The sequence below is a fragment of the Asterias amurensis genome, chromosome 3 (assembly GCF_032118995.1).
Source record: "Asterias amurensis chromosome 3, ASM3211899v1".
NCBI lineage: Eukaryota > Metazoa > Echinodermata > Asteroidea > Forcipulatida > Asteriidae > Asterias > Asterias amurensis.
Window position 1 is genome coordinate 10,260,219 of NC_092650.1, and position 24,338 is coordinate 10,284,556.

A 24,338-nucleotide genomic window follows, 5' to 3' on the forward strand; every position below is an offset into this window, starting at 1 on the left:
TAAATAAACACTTAAGACAATTTCATGACCAATATAATTAAAACATTGGTTTGGTGCAAAGAGCTATAGAAACAAGTATTTATATAGCTCTATTGTTTGATGACAATTAGCTAACAACAGGGTGGACCACGTGAAGGTTGTCATCTCCCACCCCACAAATAACAGTTAAAGGAATCTTAATAGATCCTTAATGGTACTAAACACACATTAAATAAACACTAAAGACAATTTCATGACCAATATAATTAAAACATTGGTTTGGTGCAAAGAGCTATAGAAACAAGTATTTATATAGCTCTATTGTTTGATGACAATTAGTTAACAACAGGGTGGACCACGTGAAGGTTGTCATCTCCCACCCCACAAATAACGGTTAAAGGAATCTTAATAGATCCTTGATGGTACTAAACACACATTAAATAAACACTAAAGACAATGTCATGACCAATATAATTAAAACTTTGGTTTGGTGCATAGAGCTATACAAACAAGTATATATAGCTCTATCGTTTGATGACAATTAGTTAACAACAGGGTGGACCACGTGAAGGTTGTCATCTCCCACCCCACAAATAACAGTTAAAGGAATCTTACGAGATCCTTAATGGTACTAAACACACATTAAATAAACACTAAAGACAATGTCATGACCAATATAATTAAAACATTGGTTTGGTGCATAGAGCTATACAAACAAGTATATAAATTATAGCTCTATTGTTTGATGACAATTAGTTAACAACAGGGTGGACCACGTGAAGGTTGTCATCTCCCACCCCACAAATAACAGTTAAAGGAATCTTAAAAGATCCTTAATGGTACTAAGCACACATTAAATAAACACTAAAGACAATGTCATGACCAATATAATTAAAACATTGGTTTGGTGCATATAGAGCTATACAAACAAGTATTATAGAGCTGTATTGTCTGATGACAATTAGTTAACAACAGGGTGGACCACGTGAAGGTTGTCATCTCCCACCCCACAATCAGTTAAAGGGGATCTTTATACATCGTTAAGGGGTACTCAACACACTATAAAAAAACACTAAAGACAACGTCATGACCAATATAATTAAAACCTTGTTAATGAGAACTCAATTACCCTTAATACCATGGCTCTGTCATGATCTATGTAATTATAAAACCTCTAGTTAATGAGAACTCAAATGACCTTAATGAATACCATGGACAATGTCAAGAACTTTGTAATTATAAAACCTTGTTAATGAGTACTCAAACAAAGACAAGGTCATGAACTTTGACATTACAAACTTTACATAACCCTATGTGTGTCACAATATTTTACATGTCTTCATACAGTAGATAATAATAATAAAAACATGGTGGCCACCATGTAAGGGTTCCACAGAACAGATACCATATAAGCAATAAGAATAATAAAAATTACAATAGCAATGAAATAAACTTCATCCAGAGTTAAGTATTTTAGCAATGAGGACAAAAACTGTTTCATGTCAACTTCCAAGAATGAATAAAACAGGCCAACGAATAGTGAAATTTACAAAAAAAAAGATTTTGTGTTATTTTAAATGGGAAAATATCAATCTATCTAGCCTATACCGCTCCATACTGTAGAAGGAAGGTCTCTTCGTCACCATTCCACCTTGATCTTTCTTGTGCTTGTCGCTTCCATGTGAAGCTTCCACGTGAAGCTTCCACATTCTGTTGTGCCGTCCATCCAAGGCCAACTTGATCTGCCTCTTTGTGTTCTTGGGGTTCATTCTGTTATACAATGTGTCCATCTGTTGACATGACGCCTTAGATGAGGTGGTGAAGAAAGAGTTTTCTTCACGTTAATCCTGTAATAATATGATCAAACGTAAAAAAAAAAGTTTTAACTGGTTTTTTTTGTGGTCACTATTATACACTCATCTTTGACCTTTAAACTCAAGATTTAACTCAGGTTTAAATTTAAAGGTCAAAGATGAGTGTGTAATAATAACCACAAAAATGGCTTTTTATAAAGCATGCATATCTCTCACTCAGTGACGCGCCTGCAGCTTAACAATACAGTATTGGTGCAAGGTAATATGGGACTATGTTTTAATTATGAGACGTAAGAAATGTATATTTTCTGCACTTTAATGGATTTCTAAACTTTCAGCTTAAGCTTAGCTAAAAGAGATCCTACCTTCAAACTCCACTTGGGACCCTGGTATGTAGCTGAGAAATACTTTGATGTCCATCTCCTCAAGCCATGATGTATCTCTCTTTGTACTGTGTTGTCACATCTTCATGGTCCATATTGACGGAGGGCAGAAAAGCAGTCGTCACAATCATCTGAAAGAAAATAACAATGTACTCACATCAGGACGAACCATATGAAAACAAATATAGATCATCAGGGTCCATGTTACAACGCTGCTTAAGCTCCACAGGGAACTAAGCACAACATTAATATGCCAAAATACCGTGTCACATGTACAATTTATGACTAGTATCCTGCTTTTGTTTTGGTTAGCAGAAAACTGTTAAGCAATATTTTTTGCTTAAACAGCCAGATGAAATTTGGCCCTGATTACAAAACAGGACGATGCTGAATTAAGAAGAACTTTTTCCAGATACGAACATAGTCTTGTTTGTCTACAGAAAAAAATTGTACTCCTTTTGAAGTAGAGAGTGAGGCATCCAGGTACAGTAACAGGTTAATTGCAGCAACTCCGTTGGATGGTTCAGTCAACGTCCCGGTCAGTCATTAAACAGCCAACCTGAATAACACATCAAAAGAAAACTAAAACAAGAAGTTTCTGAATTAATCAGAGCTTTTACAGATTGAAATCATTGTATTTTAAATTATCGAAAAGAAAAATATCTACCTTTTTGAGGTAGAAAGTGAGGCGTCAAGATACAGCAACAGGTCGATTCCAGAAACTCCGTTAGACAGTTCAGTCAACGTCCCGGTCAGTCATCAAGCAGCCAACCTGAATAACACATGAAAAGAAAACTATAAGGAAAAGGATCTGAATTAAATAGAGCTTTAAACAGATTGGGTTTGTTAAAAACTTCTTTGTCTAAAGAAAAAATATCCACCTTTTGAAGTCAAGAGTAAGGCATCCAGATACAGCAACAGGTCAATTTCAGCAACTCCGTTGGATGGTTCAGTCACATTTCATCATTGCATGAAATAAAAAACAAATACATACAATCAAAAAATACATTTAGAAACCAGGTTTCTTCTTATTAGTTTGGGATTATATTCGGTGCGATAGATGGTGTGGGTGGTTGTTACATATGACCCTGTGAACCATGAAGGATGGAGGTGCAAGTTTGGTTAGTCGAGTAATGAATAAAATGGCATACCTTAAGAGATTGTGTAAAAATACTAGTGATGTTTTTCTTGAATGTAAAAATAACAGAAACAAAATCTACTTGTTGAAGTAGAGAATGAGGCAGCCAGATACAGTGTCAGGTCGTTCCCAGTAACCCCATTAGGCGGTTAAGTCAACATTCCAGTCAGTCATTAAACAGCCAACCTGAATAACACATCAAATTAAACTAAAACAGGAAAATGCTGAATTAAATAGAGCTTTTACAGATTAATGTTGTCCAAAACTTCTTTATCTCAAAAAAAAGATATCTACCTTATGAAGTGGAGAGTGAGGCGTCCAGCTACAGCAACAGGTCGATTCCAGCAACTCCATTAGATGGTTCAGTCAACGCCCCGGTCAGTCATCAAGCAGCCAACCTGAATAACATATCAAAAGAAAAATTAAAACAAAGAAGGTCCTCAATTAAATAGAGCTTAAAACAGATTGGATTTGTTAAAAACTTCTTTGTCTAAAGAAAAAATATCCACCTTTTGAAGTAGAAAGTGAGGCATCCAGATACAGCGACAGGTCAATTTCAGCAACTCCGTTGGATGGTTCAGTCACATATCATCATTGCATGAAATAAAAAACAAATACATACGATCAAAAAATTCATTTAGAAACCAGGTTTCTTCTTATTAGTTTGGGATTATATTCGGTGCGATAAATGGTGTGGGTGGTTGTTAATATGACCCTGTGAACCATGATGGATGGAGGTGAAAGTTTGGCTAGTAGAGTAATGAATAAAAGGGCATACCTTTAGAGATTGTGTCAAAATACTAGTGATGTTTTTATTGAATGTAAAATTAACAGAAACAAAATCTACTTGTTGAAGTAGAGAACGAGGCAGCCAGATAAAGCGCAGGTCGATCCCTGTAACCCCATTAGGCGGTTCAATTCAAGTCAGTCATTAAACAGCCAACCTGAATAACACATCAAATACAACTAAAACAGGAAAACGCTGAATTAAATAGAACTTTTACAGATTGATATTGTCCAAAACTTATTTATCTAAAAGAAAAAATATCTACCTCAAGAAGTGGAGAGTGAGGCGTCCAGGTACAGCAACAGGTCGATTCCAGCAACTCCGAACGATGGTTCAGTCAATGTCCCGGTGAGACACCAAGCAGCCAACCTGAAGAGCACAACAAAAGAAATCTTTAAAAAAGAAATTTCTGAATTAAAAGGAGCTTTATAAAGATTGGAATTGTTAAAAACTTCTTTATGTAAAGAAACAATATATACCTTTGGAAGTAGTAAGTGGGGCCTCAAAATACAGCAACTGGTCGATTCCAGCAACTCCGTTATGGTTCAGTCAACATCCCGTTCAGTCATACAGCAGCCAACCTGAACAATATATAAAAAGAAAAACTAAAACAAAGAAGAATCTAAATTAAATAGATCTTTAAACAGATTGGATTTGTTAAAAACTTCTTTGTCTAAAGAAAAAATATCTACCTTTTGAAGTAGAGAGTGAGGCATCCAGATACAGCGACAGGCCAATTTCAGCAACTCCGTTGGATGGTTCAGTCCGTTTCATCATTGCATGAAACAAAAAACAAATACATTCAATCAAAAAATGAATTTAGAAACCAGGTTTCTTCTTATTAGTTTGGGATTATATTCGGTGTGATAGATGGTGTGGGTGGTTGTTACATATGACCCTGTGAACCATGACGGAGGAGGTGCAAGTTTGGCAAGTAGAGTAATGAAAAAAATGGCATACCTTTAGAGATTGTGTCAAAATACACGTGATGTTTTTCTTGAATGTAAAAATAACAGAAACAAAATCTACTAGTTAATGAAGAGAATGAGGCAGCCAGATACAGCGTCAGGTCGATCCCTGTAACCCCATTAGGCGGTTCAGTCAACGTTCCAGTCAGTCATTAAACAGCCAACCTGAATAACACATCAAATACAACTAAAACAGGAAAATGCTGGATTAAATAGAGCTTTTACAGATTGATATTGTCCAAAACTTCTTTATCTCAAAGAAAAGATATCTACCTTATGAAGTGGAGAGTGAGGCGTCCAGACACAACAACAGGTCGATTCCAGCAACTCCGAACGATGGTTCAGTCAATGTCCCTGTGAGACATCAAGCAGCCAACCTAAAAGGCACATCAAAAAAAATCTTTAAAAAAGAAGTTTCTGAATTAAACGGAGCTTTATAAAGATTGGATTGTTAAAAACTTCTTTATCTAAAAAAAAAATTATCTACCTTTTGAAGTATGAGTGAGGGGAAAAAATACAGCGACAGGTCGGTTCCAACCACTCCATTAGATGGTTCAGTCGGCGCCCCGGTCAGTCATCAAGTAATCAACCTGCATAACATATCAAAAGAAAAATTAAAACAAAGAAGGTCCTGAATTAAATAGAGCTTTAAACAGATTGGATTTATAAAAAACTTCTTTGTCTAAAGAAAAAATATCCACCTTTTGAAGTAGAAAGTGAGGCATCCAGATACAGCGACAGGTCAATTTCAGCAACTCCGTTGGATGGTTCAGTCACATTTCATCATTGCATGAAATAAAAAACAAATACATACAATCAAAACATACATTAAGAAACCAGGTTTCTTCTGATTAGTTTGGGATTATATTCGGTGCGATAGATGGTGTGGGTGGTTGTTACATATCACCCTGTGAACCATGACGAAGGAGGTGCAAGTTTGGCAAGTAGAGTAATGAAAAAAATGGCATACCTTTAGAGATTGTGTCAAAATACTAGTGATGTTTTTCTTGAATGTAAAAATAACAGAAACAAAATCTACTAGTTAAAGAAGAGAATGAGGCAGCCAGATACAGCGTCAGGTCGATCCCTGTAACCCCATTAGGCGGTTCAGTCAACGTTCCAGTTAGTCATTAAACAGCCAACCTGAATAACACATCAAATACAACTAAAACAGGAAAATGCTGGATTAAATAGAGCTTTTACAGATTGTTCTTGTCCAAAACTTCTTTATCTCAAAGAAAAGAAATCTACCTTATGAAGTGGAGAGTGAGGCGTCCAGCTACAGCAACAGGTCGATTCCAGCAACTCCATTAGATGGTTCAGTCAACGCCCCGGTCAGTCATCAAGCAGCCAACCTGAATAACATATCAAAAGAAAAATTAAAACAAAGAAGGTCCTCAATTAAATAGAGCTTAAAACAGATTGGATTTGTTAAAAACTTCTTTGTCTAAAGAAAAAAATATCCACCTTTTGAAGTAGAGAGTAAGGCATCCAGATACAGCGGCAGGTGCTGAATTAAATAGAGCTTTTACAGACTGATATTGTCCAAAACTTCTTTATCTAAAAGAAAAAATATCTACCTCAAGAAGTGGAGAGTGAGGCGTCCAGGTACAGCACCAGGTCGATTCCAGCAACTCCGATAGATGGTTCAGTCAACGTCCCGGTGAGACACCAAGCAGCCAACCTGAAGAGCACAACAAAAGAAATCTTTAAAAAAGAAATTTCTGAATTAAAAGGAGCTTTATAAAGATTGGAATTGTTAAAAACTTCTTTATGTAAAGAAACAATATATACCTTTGGAAGTAGTAAGTGGGGCCTCAAAATACAGCGACTGGTCGATTCCGGCAGTCGGTTATGGTTCAGTCAACATCCCGTTCAGTCATCCAGCAGCCAACCTGAATAACATATCAAAAGAAAAACTAAAACAAATAAGAATCTAAATTAAAGAGCTTTAAACAGATTGGATTTGTTAAAAACTTCTTTGTCTAAAGAAAAATTATCTACCTTTTGAAGTAGAGAGTGAGGCATCCAGATACAGCGACAGGTCAATTTCAGCAACTCCGTTGGATGGTTCAGTCACATTTCATCATTGCATGAAACAAAAAACAAATACATACAATCAAAAAATGCATTTAGAAACCAGGTTTCTTCTTATTAGTTTGGGATTATATTCGGTGCGATAGATGGTGTGGGTGGTTGCTACATATGACCCTGTGAACCATGACGGATGGAGGTGAAAGTTTGGCTAGTAGAGTAATGAATAAAATGGCATACCTTTAAAGATTGTGTAAAAATATTAGTGATGTTTTTCTTCATTGTAAAAATAACAGAAACAAAATCTACTACTTGAAAAAGAGAATCAGGCAGCCAGATACAGCTTCAGGTCGATCCCTGTAACCCCATTAGGCGGTTCAGTCAACATTCCAGTCAGTCATTAAACAGCCAACCTGAATAACACATCAAATACAACTAAAACAGGAAAATGCTGGATTAAATAGAGCTTTTACAGATTGATATTGTCCAAAACTTCTTTATCTCAAAGAAAAGATATCTACCTTATGAAGTGGAGAGTGAGGCGTCCAGACACAACAACAGGTCGATTCCGGCAACTCCGAACGATGGTTCAGTCAATGTCCCGGTGAGACATCAAGCAGCCAACCTGAAAAGCACATCAAAAAAAATCTTTAAAAAAGAAGTTTCTGAATTAAACGGAGCTTTATAAAGATTGGAGTTGTTAAAAACTTCTTTATCTAAAGAAAAAATTATCTACCTTTTGAAGTATGAGTGAGGCGGAAAAATACGGCGACAGGTCGGTTCCAGCAACTCCATTAGATGGTTCAGTCAACGCCCCGGTCAGTCATCAAGTAACCAACCTGAATAACATATCAAAAGAAAAATTTAAACAAAGAAGGTCCTGAATTAAATAGAGCTTTAAACAGATTGGATTCATAAAAAACTTCTTTGTCTAAAGAAAAAATATCCACCTTTTGAAGTAGAAAGTGAGGCATCCAGATACAGCGACAGGTCAATTTCAGCAACTCCGTTGGATGGTTCAGTCACATTTCATCATTGCATGAAATAAAAAACAAATACATACAATAAAAAAATACATTTAGAAACCAGGTTTCCTTTTATTAGTTTGGGATTATATTCGGTGCGATAGATGGTGTGGGCGGTTGTTACATATGACCCTGTGAACCATGACGGATGGAGGTGAAAGTTTGGCTAGTAGAGTAATGAATAAAATGGCATACCTTTAGAGATTGTGTCAAAATACTAGTGATGTTTTTATTGAATGTAAAATTAACAGAAACAAAATCTACTTGTTGAAGTAGAGAACGAGGCAGCCAGATAAAGCGTCAGGTCGATCCCTGTAACCCCATTAGGCGGTTCAGTCAACGTTCCAGTCAGTCATTAAACAGCCAACCTGAATAACACATCAAATACAACTAAAACAGGAAAATGCTGAATTGAATAGAGCTTTTACAGACTGATATTGTCCAAAACTTCTTTATCTAAAAGAAAAAATATCTACCTCAAGAAGTGGAGAGTGAGGCGTCCAGGTACAGCAACAGGTCGATTCCAGCAACTCCGATAGATAATTCAGTCAACGTCCTGGTGAGACACCAAGCAGCCAACCTGAAGAGCACAACAAAAGAAATCTTTAAAAAAGAAATTTCTGAATTAAAAGGAGCTTTATAAAGATTGGAATTGTTAAAAACTTCTTTATGTAAAGAAACAATATATACCTTTGGAAGTAGTAAGTGGGGCCTCAAAATACAGCGACTGGTCGATTCCAGCAACTCGGTTATGGTTCAGTCAACATCCCGTTCAGTCATCCAGCAGCCAACCTGAATAACATATCAAAAGAAAAACTAAAACAAATAAGAATCTAAATTAAATAGAGCTTTAAACAGATTGGATTTGTTAAAAACTTCTTTGTCTAAAGAAAAATTATCTACCTTTTGAAGTAGAGAGTGAGGCATCCAGATACAGCGACAGGCCAATTTCAGCAACTCCGTTGGACGGTTCAGTCACATTTCATCATTGCATGAAACAAAAAACAAATACATACAATCAAAAAATGCATTTAGAAACCAGGTTTCTTCTTATTAGTTTGGGATTATATTCGGTGCGATAGATGGTGTGGGTGGTTGCTACATATGACCCTGTGAACCATGACGAAGGAGGTGCAAGTTTGGCAAGTAGAGTAATGAAAAAAATGGCATACCTTTAGAGATTGTGTCAAAATACTAGTGATGTTTTTCTTGAATGTAAAAATAACAGAAACAAAATCTACTAGTTAAAGAAGAGAATGAGGCAGCCAGATACAGCGTCAGGTCGATCCCTGTAACCCCATTAGGCGGTTCAGTCAACGTTCCAGTTAGTCATTAAACAGCCAACCTGAATAACACATCAAATACAACTAAAACAGGAAAATGCTGGATTAAATAGAGCTTTTACAGATTGATATTGTCCAAAACTTCTTTATCTCAAAGAAAAGAAATCTACCTTATGAAGTGGAGAGTGAGGCGTCCAGCTACAGCAACAGGTCGATTCCAGCAACTCCATTAGATGGTTCAGTCAAGGCCCCGGTCAGTCATCAAGCAGCCAACCTGAATAACATATCAAAAGAAAAATTAAAACAAAGAAGGTCCTCAATTAAATAGAGCTTAAAACAGATTGGATTTGTTAAAAACTTCTTTGTCTAAAGAAAAATTATCTACCTTTTGAAGTAGAGAGTGAGGCATCCAGATACAGCGACAGGCCAATTTCAGCAACTCCGTTGGATGGTTCAGTCACATTTCATCATTGCATGAAATAAAAAACAAATACATACAATAAAAAAATACATTTAGAAACCAGGTTTCCTTTTATTAGTTTGGGATTATATTCGGTGCGATAGATGGTGTGGGTGGTTGTTACATATGACCCTGTGAACCATGACGGATGGAGGTGAAAGTTTGGCTAGTAGAGTAATGAATAAAATGGCATACCTTTAGAGATTGTGTCAAAATACTAGTGATGTTTTTATTGAATGTAAAATTAACAGAAACAAAATCTACTTGTTGAAGTAGAGAACGAGGCAGCCAGATAAAGCGTCAGGTCGATCCCTGTAACCCCATTAGGCGGTTCAGTCAACGTTCCAGTCAGTCATTAAACAGCCAACCTGAATAACACATCACATACAACTAAAACAGGAAAATGCTGAATTGAATAGAGCTTTTACAGACTGATATTGTCCAAAACTTCTTTATCTAAAAGAAAAAATATCTACCTCAAGAAGTGGAGAGTGAGGCGTCCAGGTACAGCAACAGGTCGATTCCAGCAACTCCGATAGATAATTCAGTCAACGTCCTGGTGAGACACCAAGCAGCCAACCTGAAGAGCACAACAAAAGAAATCTTTAAAAAAGAAATTTCTGAATTAAAAGGAGCTTTATAAAGATTGGAATTGTTAAAAACTTCTTTATGTAAAGAAACAATATATACCTTTGGAAGTAGTAAGTGGGGCCTCAAAATACAGCGACTGGTCGATTCCAGCAACTCGGTTATGGTTCAGTCAACATCCCGTTCAGTCATCCAGCAGCCAACCTGAATAACATATCAAAAGAAAAACTAAAACAAATAAGAATCTAAATTAAATAGAGCTTTAAACAGATTGGATTTGTTAAAAACTTCTTTGTCTAAAGAAAAATTATCTACCTTTTGAAGTAGAGAGTGAGGCATCCAGATACAGCGACAGGCCAATTTCAGCAACTCCGTTGGATGGTTCAGTCACATTTCATCATTGCATGAAACAAAAAACAAATACATACAATCAAAAAATGCATTTAGAAACCAGGTTTCTTCTTATTAGTTTGGGATTATATTCGGTGCGATAGATGGTGTGGGTGGTTGCTACATATGACCCTGTGAACCATGACGAAGGAGGTGCAAGTTTGGCAAGTAGAGTAATGAAAAAAATGGCATACCTTTAGAGATTGTGTCAAAATACTAGTGATGTTTTTCTTGAATGTAAAAATAACAGAAACAAAATCTACTAGTTAAAGAAGAGAATGAGGCAGCCAGATACAGCGTCAGGTCGATCCCTGTAACCCCATTAGGCGGTTCAGTCAACGTTCCAGTTAGTCATTAAACAGCCAACCTGAATAACACATCAAATACAACTAAAACAGGAAAATGCTGGATTAAATAGAGCTTTTACAGATTGATATTGTCCAAAACTTCTTTATCTCAAAGAAAAGAAATCTACCTTATGAAGTGGAGAGTGAGGCGTCCAGCTACAGCAACAGGTCGATTCCAGCAACTCCATTAGATGGTTCAGTCAACGCCCCGGTCAGTCATCAAGCAGCCAACCTGAATAACATATCAAAAGAAAAATTAAAACAAAGAAGGTCCTTAATTAAATAGAGCTTAAAACAGATTGGATTTGTTAAAAACTTCTTTGTCTAAAGAAAAATTATCTACCTTTTGAAGTAGAGAGTGAGGCATCCAGATACAGCGACAGGCCAATTTCAGCAACTCCGTTGGATGGTTCAGTCACATTTCATCATTGCATGAAATAAAAAACAAATACATACAATAAAAAAATACATTTAGAAACCAGGTTTCCTTTTATTAGTTTGGGATTATATTCGGTGCGATAGATGGTGTGGGTGGTTGTTACATATGACCCTGTGAACCATGACGGATGGAGGTGAAAGTTTGGCTAGTAGAGTAATGAATAAAATGGCATACCTTTAGAGATTGTGTCAAAATACTAGTGATGTTTTTATTGAATGTAAAATTAACAGAAACAAAATCTACTTGTTGAAGTAGAGAACGAGGCAGCCAGATAAAGCGTCAGGTCGATCCCTGTAACCCCATTAGGCGGTTCAGTCAACGTTCCAGTCAGTCATTAAACAGCCAACCTGAATAACACATCAAATACAACTAAAACAGGAAAATGCTGAATTGAATAGAGCTTTTACAGACTGATATTGTCCAAAACTTCTTTATCTAAAAGAAAAAATATCTACCTCAAGAAGTGGAGAGTGAGGCGTCCAGGTACAGCAACAGGTCGATTCCAGCAACTCCGATAGATAATTCAGTCAACGTCCTGGTGAGACACCAAGCAGCCAACCTGAAGAGCACAACAAAAGAAATCTTTAAAAAAGAAATTTCTGAATTAAAAGGAGCTTTATAAAGATTGGAATTGTTAAAAACTTCTTTATGTAAAGAAACAATATATACCTTTGGAAGTAGTAAGTGGGGCCTCAAAATACAGCGACTGGTCGATTCCAGCAACTCGGTTATGGTTCAGTCAACATCCCGTTCAGTCATCCAGCAGCCAACCTGAATAACATATCAAAAGAAAAACTAAAACAAATAAGAATCTAAATTAAATAGAGCTTTAAACAGATTGGATTTGTTAAAAACTTCTTTGTCTAAAGAAAAATTATCTACCTTTTGAAGTAGAGAGTGAGGCATCCAGATACAGCGACAGGCCAATTTCAGCAACTCCGTTGGATGGTTCAGTCACATTTCATCATTGCATGAAACAAAAAACAAATACATACAATCAAAAAATGCATTTAGAAACCAGGTTTCTTCTTATTAGTTTGGGATTATATTCGGTGCGATAGATGGTGTGGGTGGTTGCTACATATGACCCTGTGAACCATGACGAAGGAGGTGCAAGTTTGGCAAGTAGAGTAATGAAAAAAATGGCATACCTTTAGAGATTGTGTCAAAATACTAGTGATGTTTTTCTTGAATGTAAAAATAACAGAAACAAAATCTACTAGTTAAAGAAGAGAATGAGGCAGCCAGATACAGCGTCAGGTCGATCCCTGTAACCCAATTAGGCGGTTCAGTCAACGTTCCAGTTAGTCATTAAACAGCCAACCTGAATAACACATCAAATACAACTAAAACAGGAAAATGCTGGATTAAATAGAGCTTTTACAGATTGATATTGTCCAAAACTTCTTTATCTCAAAGAAAAGAAATCTACCTTATGAAGTGGAGAGTGAGGCGTCCAGCTACAGCAACAGGTCGATTCCAGCAACTCCATTAGATGGTTCAGTCAACGCCCCGGTCAGTCATCAAGCAGCCAACCTGAATAACATATCAAAAGAAAAATTAAAACAAAGAAGGTCCTCAGTTAAATAGAGCTTAAAACAGATTGGATTTGTTAAAAACTTCTTTGTCTAAAGAAAAAATATCCACCTTTTGAAGTAGAGAGTAAGGCATCCAGATACAGCGGCAGGTGCTGAATTAAATAGAGCTTTTACAGACTGATATTGTCCAAAACTTCTTTATCTAAAAGAAAAAATATCTACCTCAAGAAGTGGAGAGTGAGGCGTCCAGGTACAGCACCAGGTCGATTCCAGCAACTCCGATAGATGGTTCAGTCAACGTCCCGGTGAGACACCAAGCAGCCAACCTGAAGAGCACAACAAAAGAAATCTTTAAAAAAGAAATTTCTGAATTAAAAGGAGCTTTATAAAGATTGGAATTGTTAAAAACTTCTTTATGTAAAGAAACAATATATACCTTTGGAAGTAGTAAGTGGGGCCTCAAAATACAGCGACTGGTCGATTCCAGCAACTCGGTTATGGTTCAGTCAACATCCCGTTCAGTCATCCAGCAGCCAACCTGAATAACATATCAAAAGAAAAACTAAAACAAATAAGAATCTAAATTAAAGAGCTTTAAACAGATTGGATTTGTTAAAAACTTCTTTGTCTAAAGAAAAATTATCTACCTTTTGAAGTAGAGAGTGAGGCATCCAGATACAGCGACAGGCCAATTTCAGCAACTCCGTTGGATGGTTCAGTCACATTTCATCATTGCATGAAACAAAAAACAAATACATACAATCAAAAAATGCATTTAGAAACCAGGTTTCTTCTTATTAGTTTGGGATTATATTCGGTGCGATAGATGGTGTGGGTGGTTGCTACATATGACCCTGTGAACCATGACAGATGGAGGTGAAAGTTTGGCTAGTAGAGTAATGAATAAAATGGCATACCTTTAAAGATTGTGTAAAAATATTAGTGATGTTTTTCTTCATTGTAAAAATAACAGAAACAAAATCTACTACTTGAAAAAGAGAATCAGGCAGCCAGATACAGCTTCAGGTCGATCCCTGTAACCCCATTAGGCGGTTCAGTCAACATTCCAGTCAGTCATTAAACAGCCAACCTGAATAACACATCAAATACAACTAAAACAGGAAAATGCTGGATTAAATAGAGCTTTTACAGATTGATATTGTCCAAAACTTCTTTATCTCAAAGAAAAGATATCTACCTTATGAAGTGGAGAGTGAGGCGTCCAGACACAACAACAGGTCGATTCCAGCAACTCCGAACGATGGTTCAGTCAATGTCCCGGTGAGACATCAAGCAGCCAACCTGAAAAGCACATCAAAAAAAATCTTTAAAAAAGAAGTTTCTGAATTAAACGGAGCTTTATAAAGATTGGAGTTGTTAAAAACTTCTTTATCTAAAGAAAAAATTATCTACCTTTTGAAGTATGAGTGAGGCGAAAAAATACGGCGACAGGTCGGTTCCAGCAACTCCATTAGATGGTTCAGTCAACGCCCCGGTCAGTCATCAAGTAACCAACCTGAATAACATATCAAAAGAAAAATTTAAACAAAGAAGGTCCTGAATTAAATAGAGCTTTAAACAGATTGGATTTATAAAAAACTTCTTTGTCTAAAGAAAAAATATCCACCTTTTGAAGTAGAAAGTGAGGCATCCAGATACAGCGACAGGTCAATTTCAGCAACTCCGTTGGATGGTTCAGTCACATTTCATCATTGCATGAAATAAAAAACAAATACATACAATAAAAAAATACATTTAGAAACCAGGTTTCCTTTTATTAGTTTGGGATTATATTCGGTGCAATAGATGGTGTGGGTGGTTGTTACATATGACCCTGTGAACCATGACGGATGGAGGTGAAAGTTTGGCTAGTAGAGTAATGAATAAAATGGCATACCTTTAGAGATTGTGTCAAAATACTAGTGATGTTTTTATTGAATGTAAAATTAACAGAAACAAAATCTACTAGTTAATGAAGAGAATGAGGCAGCCAGATACAGCGTCAGGTCGATCCCTGTAACCCCATTAGGCGGTTCAGTCAACGTTCCAGTCAGTCATTAAACAGCCAACCTGAATAACACATCAAATACAACTAAAACAGGAAAATGCTGGATTAAATAGAGCTTTTACAGATTGATATTGTCCAAAACTTCTTTATCTCAAAGAAAAGATATCTACCTTATGAAGTGGAGAGTGAGGCGTCCAGACACAACAACAGGTCGATTCCAGCAACTCCGAACGATGGTTCAGTCAATGTCCCTGTGAGACATCAAGCAGCCAACCTAAAAGGCACATCAAAAAAAAACCTTTAAAAAAGAAGTTTCTGAATTAAACGGAGCTTTATAAAGATTGGATTGTTAAAAACTTCTTTATCTAAAAAAAAAATTATCTACCTTTTGAAGTATGAGTGAGGGGAAAAAATACAGCGACAGGTCGATTCCAACCACTCCATTAGATGGTTCAGTCGACGCCCCGGTCAGTCATCAAGTAATCAACCTGCATAACATATCAAAAGAAAAATTAAAACAAAGAAGGTCCTGAATTAAATAGAGCTTTAAACAGATTGGATTTATAAAAAACTTCTTTGTCTAAAGAAAAAATATCCACCTTTTGAAGTAGAAAGTGAGGCATCCAGATACAGCGACAGGTCAATTTCAGCAACTCCGTTGGATGGTTCAGTCACATTTCATCATTGCATGAAATAAAAAACAAACACATACAATCAAAAAATACATTTAGAAACCAGGTTTCCTTTTATTAGTTTGGGATTATATTCGGTGCGATAGATGGTGTGGGTGGTTGTTACATATGACCCTGTAAACCATGACGGATGGAGGTGAAAGTTTGGCTAGTAGAGTAATGAATAAAATGGCATACCTTTAGAGATTGTGTCAAAATACTAGTGATGTTTTTATTGAATGTAAAATTAACAGAAACAAAATCTACTTGTTGAAGTAGAGAACGAGGCAGCCAGATAAAGCGTCAGGTCGATCCCTGTAAACCCATAGGCGGTTCAGTCAACGTTCCAGTCGGTCATTAAACAGCCAACCTGAATAACACATCAAATACAACTAAAACAGGAAAATGCTGAATTAAATAGAGCTTTTACAGACTGATATTGTCCAAAACTTCTTTATCTAAAAGAAAAAATATCTACCTCAAGAAGTGGAGAGTGAGGCGTCCAGGTACAGCAACAGGTCGATTCCAGCAACTCCGATAGATGGTTCAGTCAACGTCCCGGTGAGACACCAAGCAGCCAACCTGAAGAGCACAACAAAAGAAATCTTTAAAAAAGAAATTTCTGAATTAAAAGGAGCTTTATAAAGATTGGAATTGTTAAAAACTTCTTTATGTAAAGAAACAATATATACCTTTGGAAGTAGTAAGTGGGGCCTCAAAATACAGCGACTGGTCGATTCCAGCAACTCGGTTATGGTTCAGTCAACATCCCGTTCAGTCATCCAGCAGCCAACCTGAATAACATATCAAAAGAAAAACTAAAACAAATAAGAATCTAAATTAAAGAGCTTTAAACAGATTGGATTTGTTAAAAACTTCTTTGTCTAAAGAAAAATTATCTACCTTTTGAAGTAGAGAGTGAGGCATCCAGATACAGCGACAGGCCAATTTCAGCAACTCCGTTGGATGGTTCAGTCACATTTCATCATTGCATGAAACAAAAAACAAATACATACAATCAAAAAATGCATTTAGAAACCAGGTTTCTTCTTATTAGTTTGGGATTATATTCGGTGCGATAGATGGTGTGGGTGGTTGCTACATATGACCCTGTGAACCATGACAGATGGAGGTGAAAGTTTGGCTAGTAGAGTAATGAATAAAATGGCATACCTTTAAAGATTGTGTAAAAATATTAGTGATGTTTTTCTTCATTGTAAAAATAACAGAAACAAAATCTACTACTTGAAAAAGAGAATCAGGCAGCCAGATACAGCTTCAGGTCGATCCCTGTAACCCCATTAGGCGGTTCAGTCAACATTCCAGTCAGTCATTAAACAGCCAACCTGAATAACACATCAAATACAACTAAAACAGGAAAATGCTGGATTAAATAGAGCTTTTACAGATTGATATTGTCCAAAACTTCTTTATCTCAAAGAAAAGATATCTACCTTATGAAGTGGAGAGTGAGGCGTCCAGACACAACAACAGGTCGATTCCAGCAACTCCGAACGATGGTTCAGTCAATGTCCCGGTGAGACATCAAGCAGCCAACCTGAAAAGCACATAAAAAAAAATCTTTAAAAAAGAAGTTTCTGAATTAAAAGGAGCTTTATAAAGATTGGAGTTGTTAAAAACTTCTTTATCTAAAGAAAAAATTATCTACCTTTTGAAGTATGAGTGAGGCAAAAAAATACGGCGACAGGTCGGTTCCAGCAACTCCATTAGATGGTTCAGTCAACGCCCCGGTCAGTCATCAAGTAACCAACCTGAATAACATATCGAAAGAAAAATTAAAACAAAGAAGGTCCTGAATTAAATAGAGCTTTAAACAGATTGGATTTATAAAAAACTTCTTTGTCTAAAGAAAAAATATCCACCTTTTGAAGTAGAAAGTGAGGCATCCAGATACAGCGACAGGTCAATTTCAGCAACTCCGTTGGATGGTTCAGTCACATTTCATCATTGCATGAAACAAAAAACAAATACATACGATCAAAAAATACATTTAGAAACCAGGTTTCTTCTTATTAGTTTGGGATTATATTCGGTGCGATAGATGGTGTGGGTGGTTGCTACATATGACCCTGTGAACCATGACGGATGGAGGTGAAAGTTTGGCTAGTAGAGTAATGAATAAAATGGCATACCTTTAGAGATTGTGTTAAAATACTAGTGATGTTTTTCTTGAATGTAAAAATAACAGAAACAAAATCTACTAGTTGAAGAAGAGAAAGAGGCAGCCAGATAAAGCGTCAGGTCGATCCCTGTAACCCCATTAGGCGGTTCAGTCAACGTTCCAGTCAGTCATTAAACAGCCAACCTGAATAACACATCAAATACAACTAAAACAGGAAAATGCTGAATTGAATAGAGCTTTTACAGACTGATATTGTCCAAAACTTCTTTATCTAAAAGAAAAAATATCTACCTCAAGAAGTGGAGAGTGAGGCGTCCAGGTACAGCACCAGGTCGATTCCAGCAACTCCGATAGATGGTTCAGTCAACGTCCCGGTGAGACACCAAGCAGCCAACCTGAAGAGCACAACAAAAGAAATCTTTAAAAATGAAATTTCTGAATTAAAAGGAGTTTTATAAAGATTGGAATTGTTGAAAACTTCTTTATGTAAAGAAACAATATATACCTTTGGAAGTAGTAAGTGGGGCCTCAAAATACAGCGACTGGTCGATTCCAGCAACTCGGTTATGGTTCAGTCAACATCCCGTTCAGTCATCCAGCAGCCAACCTGAATAACATATCAAAAGAAAAACTAAAACAAATAAGAATCTAAATTAAAGAGCTTTAAACAGATTGGATTTGTTAAAAACTTCTTTGTCTAAAGAAAAATTATCTACCTTTTGAAGTAGAGAGTGAGGCATCCAGATACAGCGACAGGCCAATTTCAGCAACTCCGTTGGATGGTTCAGTCACATTTCATCATTGCATGAAACAAAAAACAAATACATACAATCAAAAAATGCATTTAGAAACCAGGTTTCTTCTTATTAGTTTGGGATTATATTCGGTGCGATAGATGGTGTGGGTGGTTGCTACATATGACCCTGTGAACCATGACGAAGGAGGTGCAAGTTTGGCTAGTAGAGTAATGAAAAAAATGGCATACCTTTAAAGATTGTGTAAAGATATTAGTGATGTTTTTCTTCATTGTAAAAATAACAGAAACAAAATCTACTAGTTGAAGAAGAGAATCAGGCAGCCAGACACAGCTTCAGGTCGATCCCTGTAACCCCATTAGGCGGTTTAGTCAACATTCCAGTCAGAATGACATGTGCTGTTTCAAGTCGACATCAAACATTGTTTAAACATATTATTTCTGTAAACTATATTGTTTAAACTTTATATGTTTTGTAAACTTTGCTTTGTAAACTTTTTATATTTAATGTATGTTATATAAGTGTAAACTCTATGTATGTTTTTTAAACTTTATATACATTTGATAAACTTCTATATATATTTTTTTAACTTTAGACTTTACATTATTGTAAACTCATAGAGTCCTGTTTTCAAGGTTTCCCTAAAATCGAGGCAAATCTTTTACCTCTCTGTGCGCGATGTAAACACTCCCAATGTTTTTGGTCTGACTTGCCAAGCAAAGAGTCTCCACTCCCTTGACCAAAACTTAGAAACACATAAGGCTCCACTCTGGTTAGTTGCAGTTGTAAATGCAAAAAGGTTTTGTGTTTTTGGCATTTCTACGAGGTATACAAATGTCATATTGTTGGGGGCCATAATATAAAAAAAAATTGCCCACAAAATATTTCAATTCACAATTCACGGTGATCAAATCATGTGACTGAACATTCTGCTGAGCATACTGGGGGAAAAATACAGAGGCCAATAAAGAAGCCAATTGCCTTTACACAATTTTCTAATTTTTCTGATTTTTTTTAACCCTCATAATATTCATAATTATTTTTATTAATATTAAAATTTAATCATCGTCTTGGTGATTGAATTATTACTGGTTATTTATTAGCTTTATTATGAATGTTAAGGGGGAAAAAGACTTAATAAAAATAAAAAGATTTGAAGCCAAAAACTATTCACATTTTTAATTAATTTAATTTTTTGCCAGTTACCATCGTAATTTTTACAAAGAAATGTCATACAAAATATTTTGAAAAAAATGAAAACAACTGCTGGCTATAAAGTCATTCACAAAGTCTCACAGAACATTTGTAATCTCTGCAGATGTTTTGTCCACGTTATGGCTTCACCGGGAAACCATACTTTCTCGTTTGCCTCGAAAACAGGAAAAACTCGAAAGAAATGGGACGCTGTTGAAATCATCGAAGATCGGTGTGTGGTGTGAAAATTTTAATGTCTACAAAGTTTCAAATATGCGCATACTTCTTATAAACAAAACAAAGGTAGGGCATGATTATATGTGGCATAATTATTTTTTTTCAATTCAAAGAAAAAGCCATAATAATACCTTGCTTGAAAACAATTAAGGTCCTAGAAATCACAATAATAATTACATCGGATAAACTGAGGGTTTAAACAATACTCACGAGTGGCTCTATGAGCTTGTCCCTTTCACGTGACTAAGCTTTAGGAGCATGGCCAGAGCAATGGTCCCTATAAAAACAGAGAGAAATGCTCTTTCAAGAAAACGAAGCTGTTATAAACATGATAGAAACAGAGTGAATGTGACATAATAATAATGTGCAATCCCAAAAGTTAACTTTATACAAATTCAACACTGAGGGCGCACTTGGGATCCCTTTATTGGGTGCGTTCGTTTAGCTTCCCTGGGTTGACCCCGATGTTGCGTATTTTATTTTTTTCCAGGACGAACGTGGGCACGGGTCACTCGCCAGATATAGAACCAATCACAGAAACAATCAGTGATCATTGTCAAAGGGGTGGATACATTAATAATGAAGTGATGACCATTCAATTTAAGGTATTCATTGTTTTAGCTCACCTGTGATAACCTCTTTGAGTTTCAGCTTTTCATATTGTCAACATGTAATTAAGCAGCAATATTTTGATGGAAGTTTTAAATCTGTCGCTTTTGCAATAATGAGTGACTCTATGCTAATAATTATTTTGAGTAATTAATGTCCACTGCCTTTAAGCTATTACTGGTAACTTGGATTAGGGGATTTCACAGAAAAGAAAGAACTAAAAGAAAACAAACACGAGGCGAACACTATAACTCATATGAAACTTAGTCTAAATTTGAAACAATTCAATTGCGATGTGAACAGAAGGTTTAAAAAGATAGTGAATACACGATTTATTATTTGGGGGTGGGGTGGGGGTAGGGGCGTTGGGGTCGGGCGGTGGTGGTAGGGGGCGTTGGGGTCGGCGGTGGGGTTGTTGTCGGTGGCCATTAAAAACGGCAGGTGAGGATTTTGAATAACGGTGAAAATGTATTTTGCAATTTCTTTTTTGCAGGGTGGATTTTTTTCTGGACCCACGCTGCTGAGCTCTCGACAAGAACTTATAGAGACTTATTATTGCGTGAGATCCAGTTTCATAGCACTCCAGGTGCATAACCACGAAGAGCAAAATGTTTGAGGTTCGAGGAGACGTTCCGTAGCTATAGAAGTTGTGCACTAGCATAAATTCATTTGGTATTGTAATATAGGTCTCGGAGCCCTGAGGAAAAAAGATGAAATACACCTATTATTGAAGAAAAAAGAGTACTCACAAAGCACAGCACACATCATTAGTGCACTAATGAAAGTAAGGCAAATCGCTCTCGACTAACTGCAGCCATTTTACAGTAACATATGGTACCGTCCATTTTACAGTTAACTTGGGATCCACACAAGCACTCCCAACCATGGCGTAGCAACGAGTCCACTCGACCATGCAGTGTTTGTTTTCAAATTAGCCAAGGGAGCATGCAAGCCCCACACCCAAAATAACAAAGAAACGGGATATTGAAAGCGCTGGTCTTTAATCACTGCGATCTCGTAGTAGTAGCAATCAATGGAAACTTCGCGGGCTTTTACTTTCCGTGTTATGATTGGTGACCTCTGAAACGAGGCAGAATGTAACTTACGTCCAGGGGCGGGGTCAATTTCATAGAGCGGTTTACTTAGTTTACAAAACCGGTTTAAGGCACTAGATTGGTATTACTCAAAATATTTCAGAGTATAAAAACTTTCTTGGATAATGAGCAAGGAAGAAATGGTCATCACGTATAAAACATCGCGAGAAACGTCTCCCTCTGAAGTGACACAGAAGGCGTGTATTCAAGGGCTAATTTTAATTAAGTAGGATTTGAAACTCACTAGTTATGCAGCCGGATAATCTAGTTCTCCCTTTGAAGGTCAATGATTTATTCAAATTTATGGAAAAGACAATAACGATGAAGCCAGAAAATAAAAAAAATCGTTAAAGCAAGAAAGGAGGGGCAGACCCAAAATTTGACCACCTTTTACTGCACAGTGTATTTTACTCTTTCCTGAATTTCATTAATGCGCGGCTAGGGGGCGCCAGCTGCGCTCTCCCGTAATTTGGTGATATGGGAGGGGGGTAGGGCTGATAAGGCGCAAACGGCACCCCCACCCACCCAAGTATGCCGAGCTATCCCTGACCCGGTGTACCTCCATGAATTTCCTTGCCTCTCACCAATTCGTGGGGGCCAATCCCATCCAAAATGCATAAACTTGGATGTCAAGAACACTAATGCTTGTTCTTTGTATAGCGTAATGTACATCAGCGTATAAAGTACAAAACTCGTAAATTCTTCCTTGACTAAATTAATTGGGCTGAGCTAATTAGCAGACTTAACAAGTTGGGGCGCTAATCTAATATAGCCAGGGGTATGAGGAATGGATTTATGAAATAAAAACTAATAATATTTTCCAATTAAGATGGAACTCTTGGCTTTGTAGTTGTCCATACCTTACGCTTGTTCTTTGTATAGCATAATGTACATCAGCGTATAAAGTAGAAAAACTCGTAAATTCTTCCTTCGTTAAATTAATTGGGCTGATCTAATTAGCAGACTTAACAAGTTGGGGCGCTAATCTGATATAGCCAGGGGTATAAGGAATGGATTTATGAAATGAAAATTAATAATATTTTCCAATTAAGATTGAACTCTTGGCTTTGTAATTGCCCATACCTTACGCGTGTTCTTTGTATAGCATAATGTACAGCGTATAAAGTGCAAAAACTCGTAAATTTTTCCTTTATTAAACTAATTGGGCTGAGCTAATTAACAGACTTAACACGTTGGGGTGCTAATCTGATGTAGCCAGGGGTATGAGGAATGGATTTATGAAATAAAAATTAAAAAGATTTATGATGGAACTCTTGGTTTTGCATATGCCCGTACCCAAACGCTTGTTCTTTGCATTGCATATAAACAGTGTATAAAGTAGAAAAACTCACAAATTCTTCCCTAATTTAATTAATTGGCCTGAGCTAATTAGCAGACTTAACAAGTTGGGGCGCTGGTCTGATATAGCCAGGGGTATGAGAAATAGATTTATGAAATAAAAATTTGTAATATTTTCCAATTAAGATGGAACTCTTGGCTTTGTATTTGCCCATACCTTACGCGTGTGTTTAGTATATCATACAACGTATAGTAAGAAATTCGTGAATGCTTCTCTTGATTAATTTAATTGGGCTGAGCTAATTAGGTAAGTTAACATGTCGAGGTGCTAATGTGATTTAGCCATGGGTATGTGGAACACATTTATGAGATAAATGATATTAATATTTTCCATCTTAAATGGAATTCGTTTGTTTAGTTTTTGCCTATACCCCACGCATGTATTAGGCATAATAGCGTATACAGTACGAAATTCGCAATTTCTTTCCTAATTGGATTAATTGGGCTGAGCTAAATAGCAGACTTAAAACACTGGGGCGCTAATTTGATATAGCCAAAGGTATAATGAACAGACTAATGAAATAAAAATTAATAATATTTTCCAATTAAGATGGAACTTTTGCCTTTTTATTTGCCCATACCTTACGCATACAGCGCATACAGTACACAAATTCGTAAATTCTTCATTGACTAAATTAATTGGGCTAAGCTAATTAGCAGACTTCAAACACTGGGGCGCTAATCTGATATAGCCAGGGGTATGAGGAATAGATTTAGGAAATAAAAATTAACTAGACATTAAGTGTTTGTGAACAAACACGAAGCTGTTCCGTGGTGTTTTGCTTGGATTATGTGCTTCATTGCCCAAGGAATATATAACTGAAAAAAGGTTTCAAAAAAGTTGTGTAGCTCTTGTTATAAAGTCTTACTTCCCGGTTGACACGTAAGTAAAGGTCAACATGGGCCCACAGCTACCAAAGATTAATCTGCAATGCCAAGGAGACTATAAAATCGGTTGTGTAGATTTTGATATATAGTCCCACTTCCGGTTGACCCAGAAGTAGAGGTCAACTTGGGGTCACAGTTTTTCAAAGCTAATATCTATTGCCTTAGAGTCTATAACTGAAGTTTGAACATTAGCTTTTTACTTTTTTA

At 36.5% G+C, this 24,338-nt stretch overlaps 1 long non-coding RNA gene across 2 annotated transcripts; it reads right to left on the bottom strand.

Annotated features, from left to right (window-relative positions):
• Positions 1–1,083: 1,083 nt before the first annotated feature.
• On the bottom strand, positions 1,084–3,136 carry LOC139935118 (uncharacterized). Of its 2 annotated transcripts, none has more exons than XR_011785765.1 (4): positions 3,058–3,136; positions 2,844–2,948; positions 2,159–2,307; positions 1,084–1,826 (listed from the first exon to the last, which is right to left on the bottom strand). It is a non-coding gene; the product is annotated as an uncharacterized lncRNA (long non-coding RNA). The 2 variants fall into 2 exon arrangements; XR_011785764.1 differs by having other exon boundaries at positions 2,159–2,758.
• Between the last annotated feature and the right edge of the window lie 21,202 nt (positions 3,137–24,338).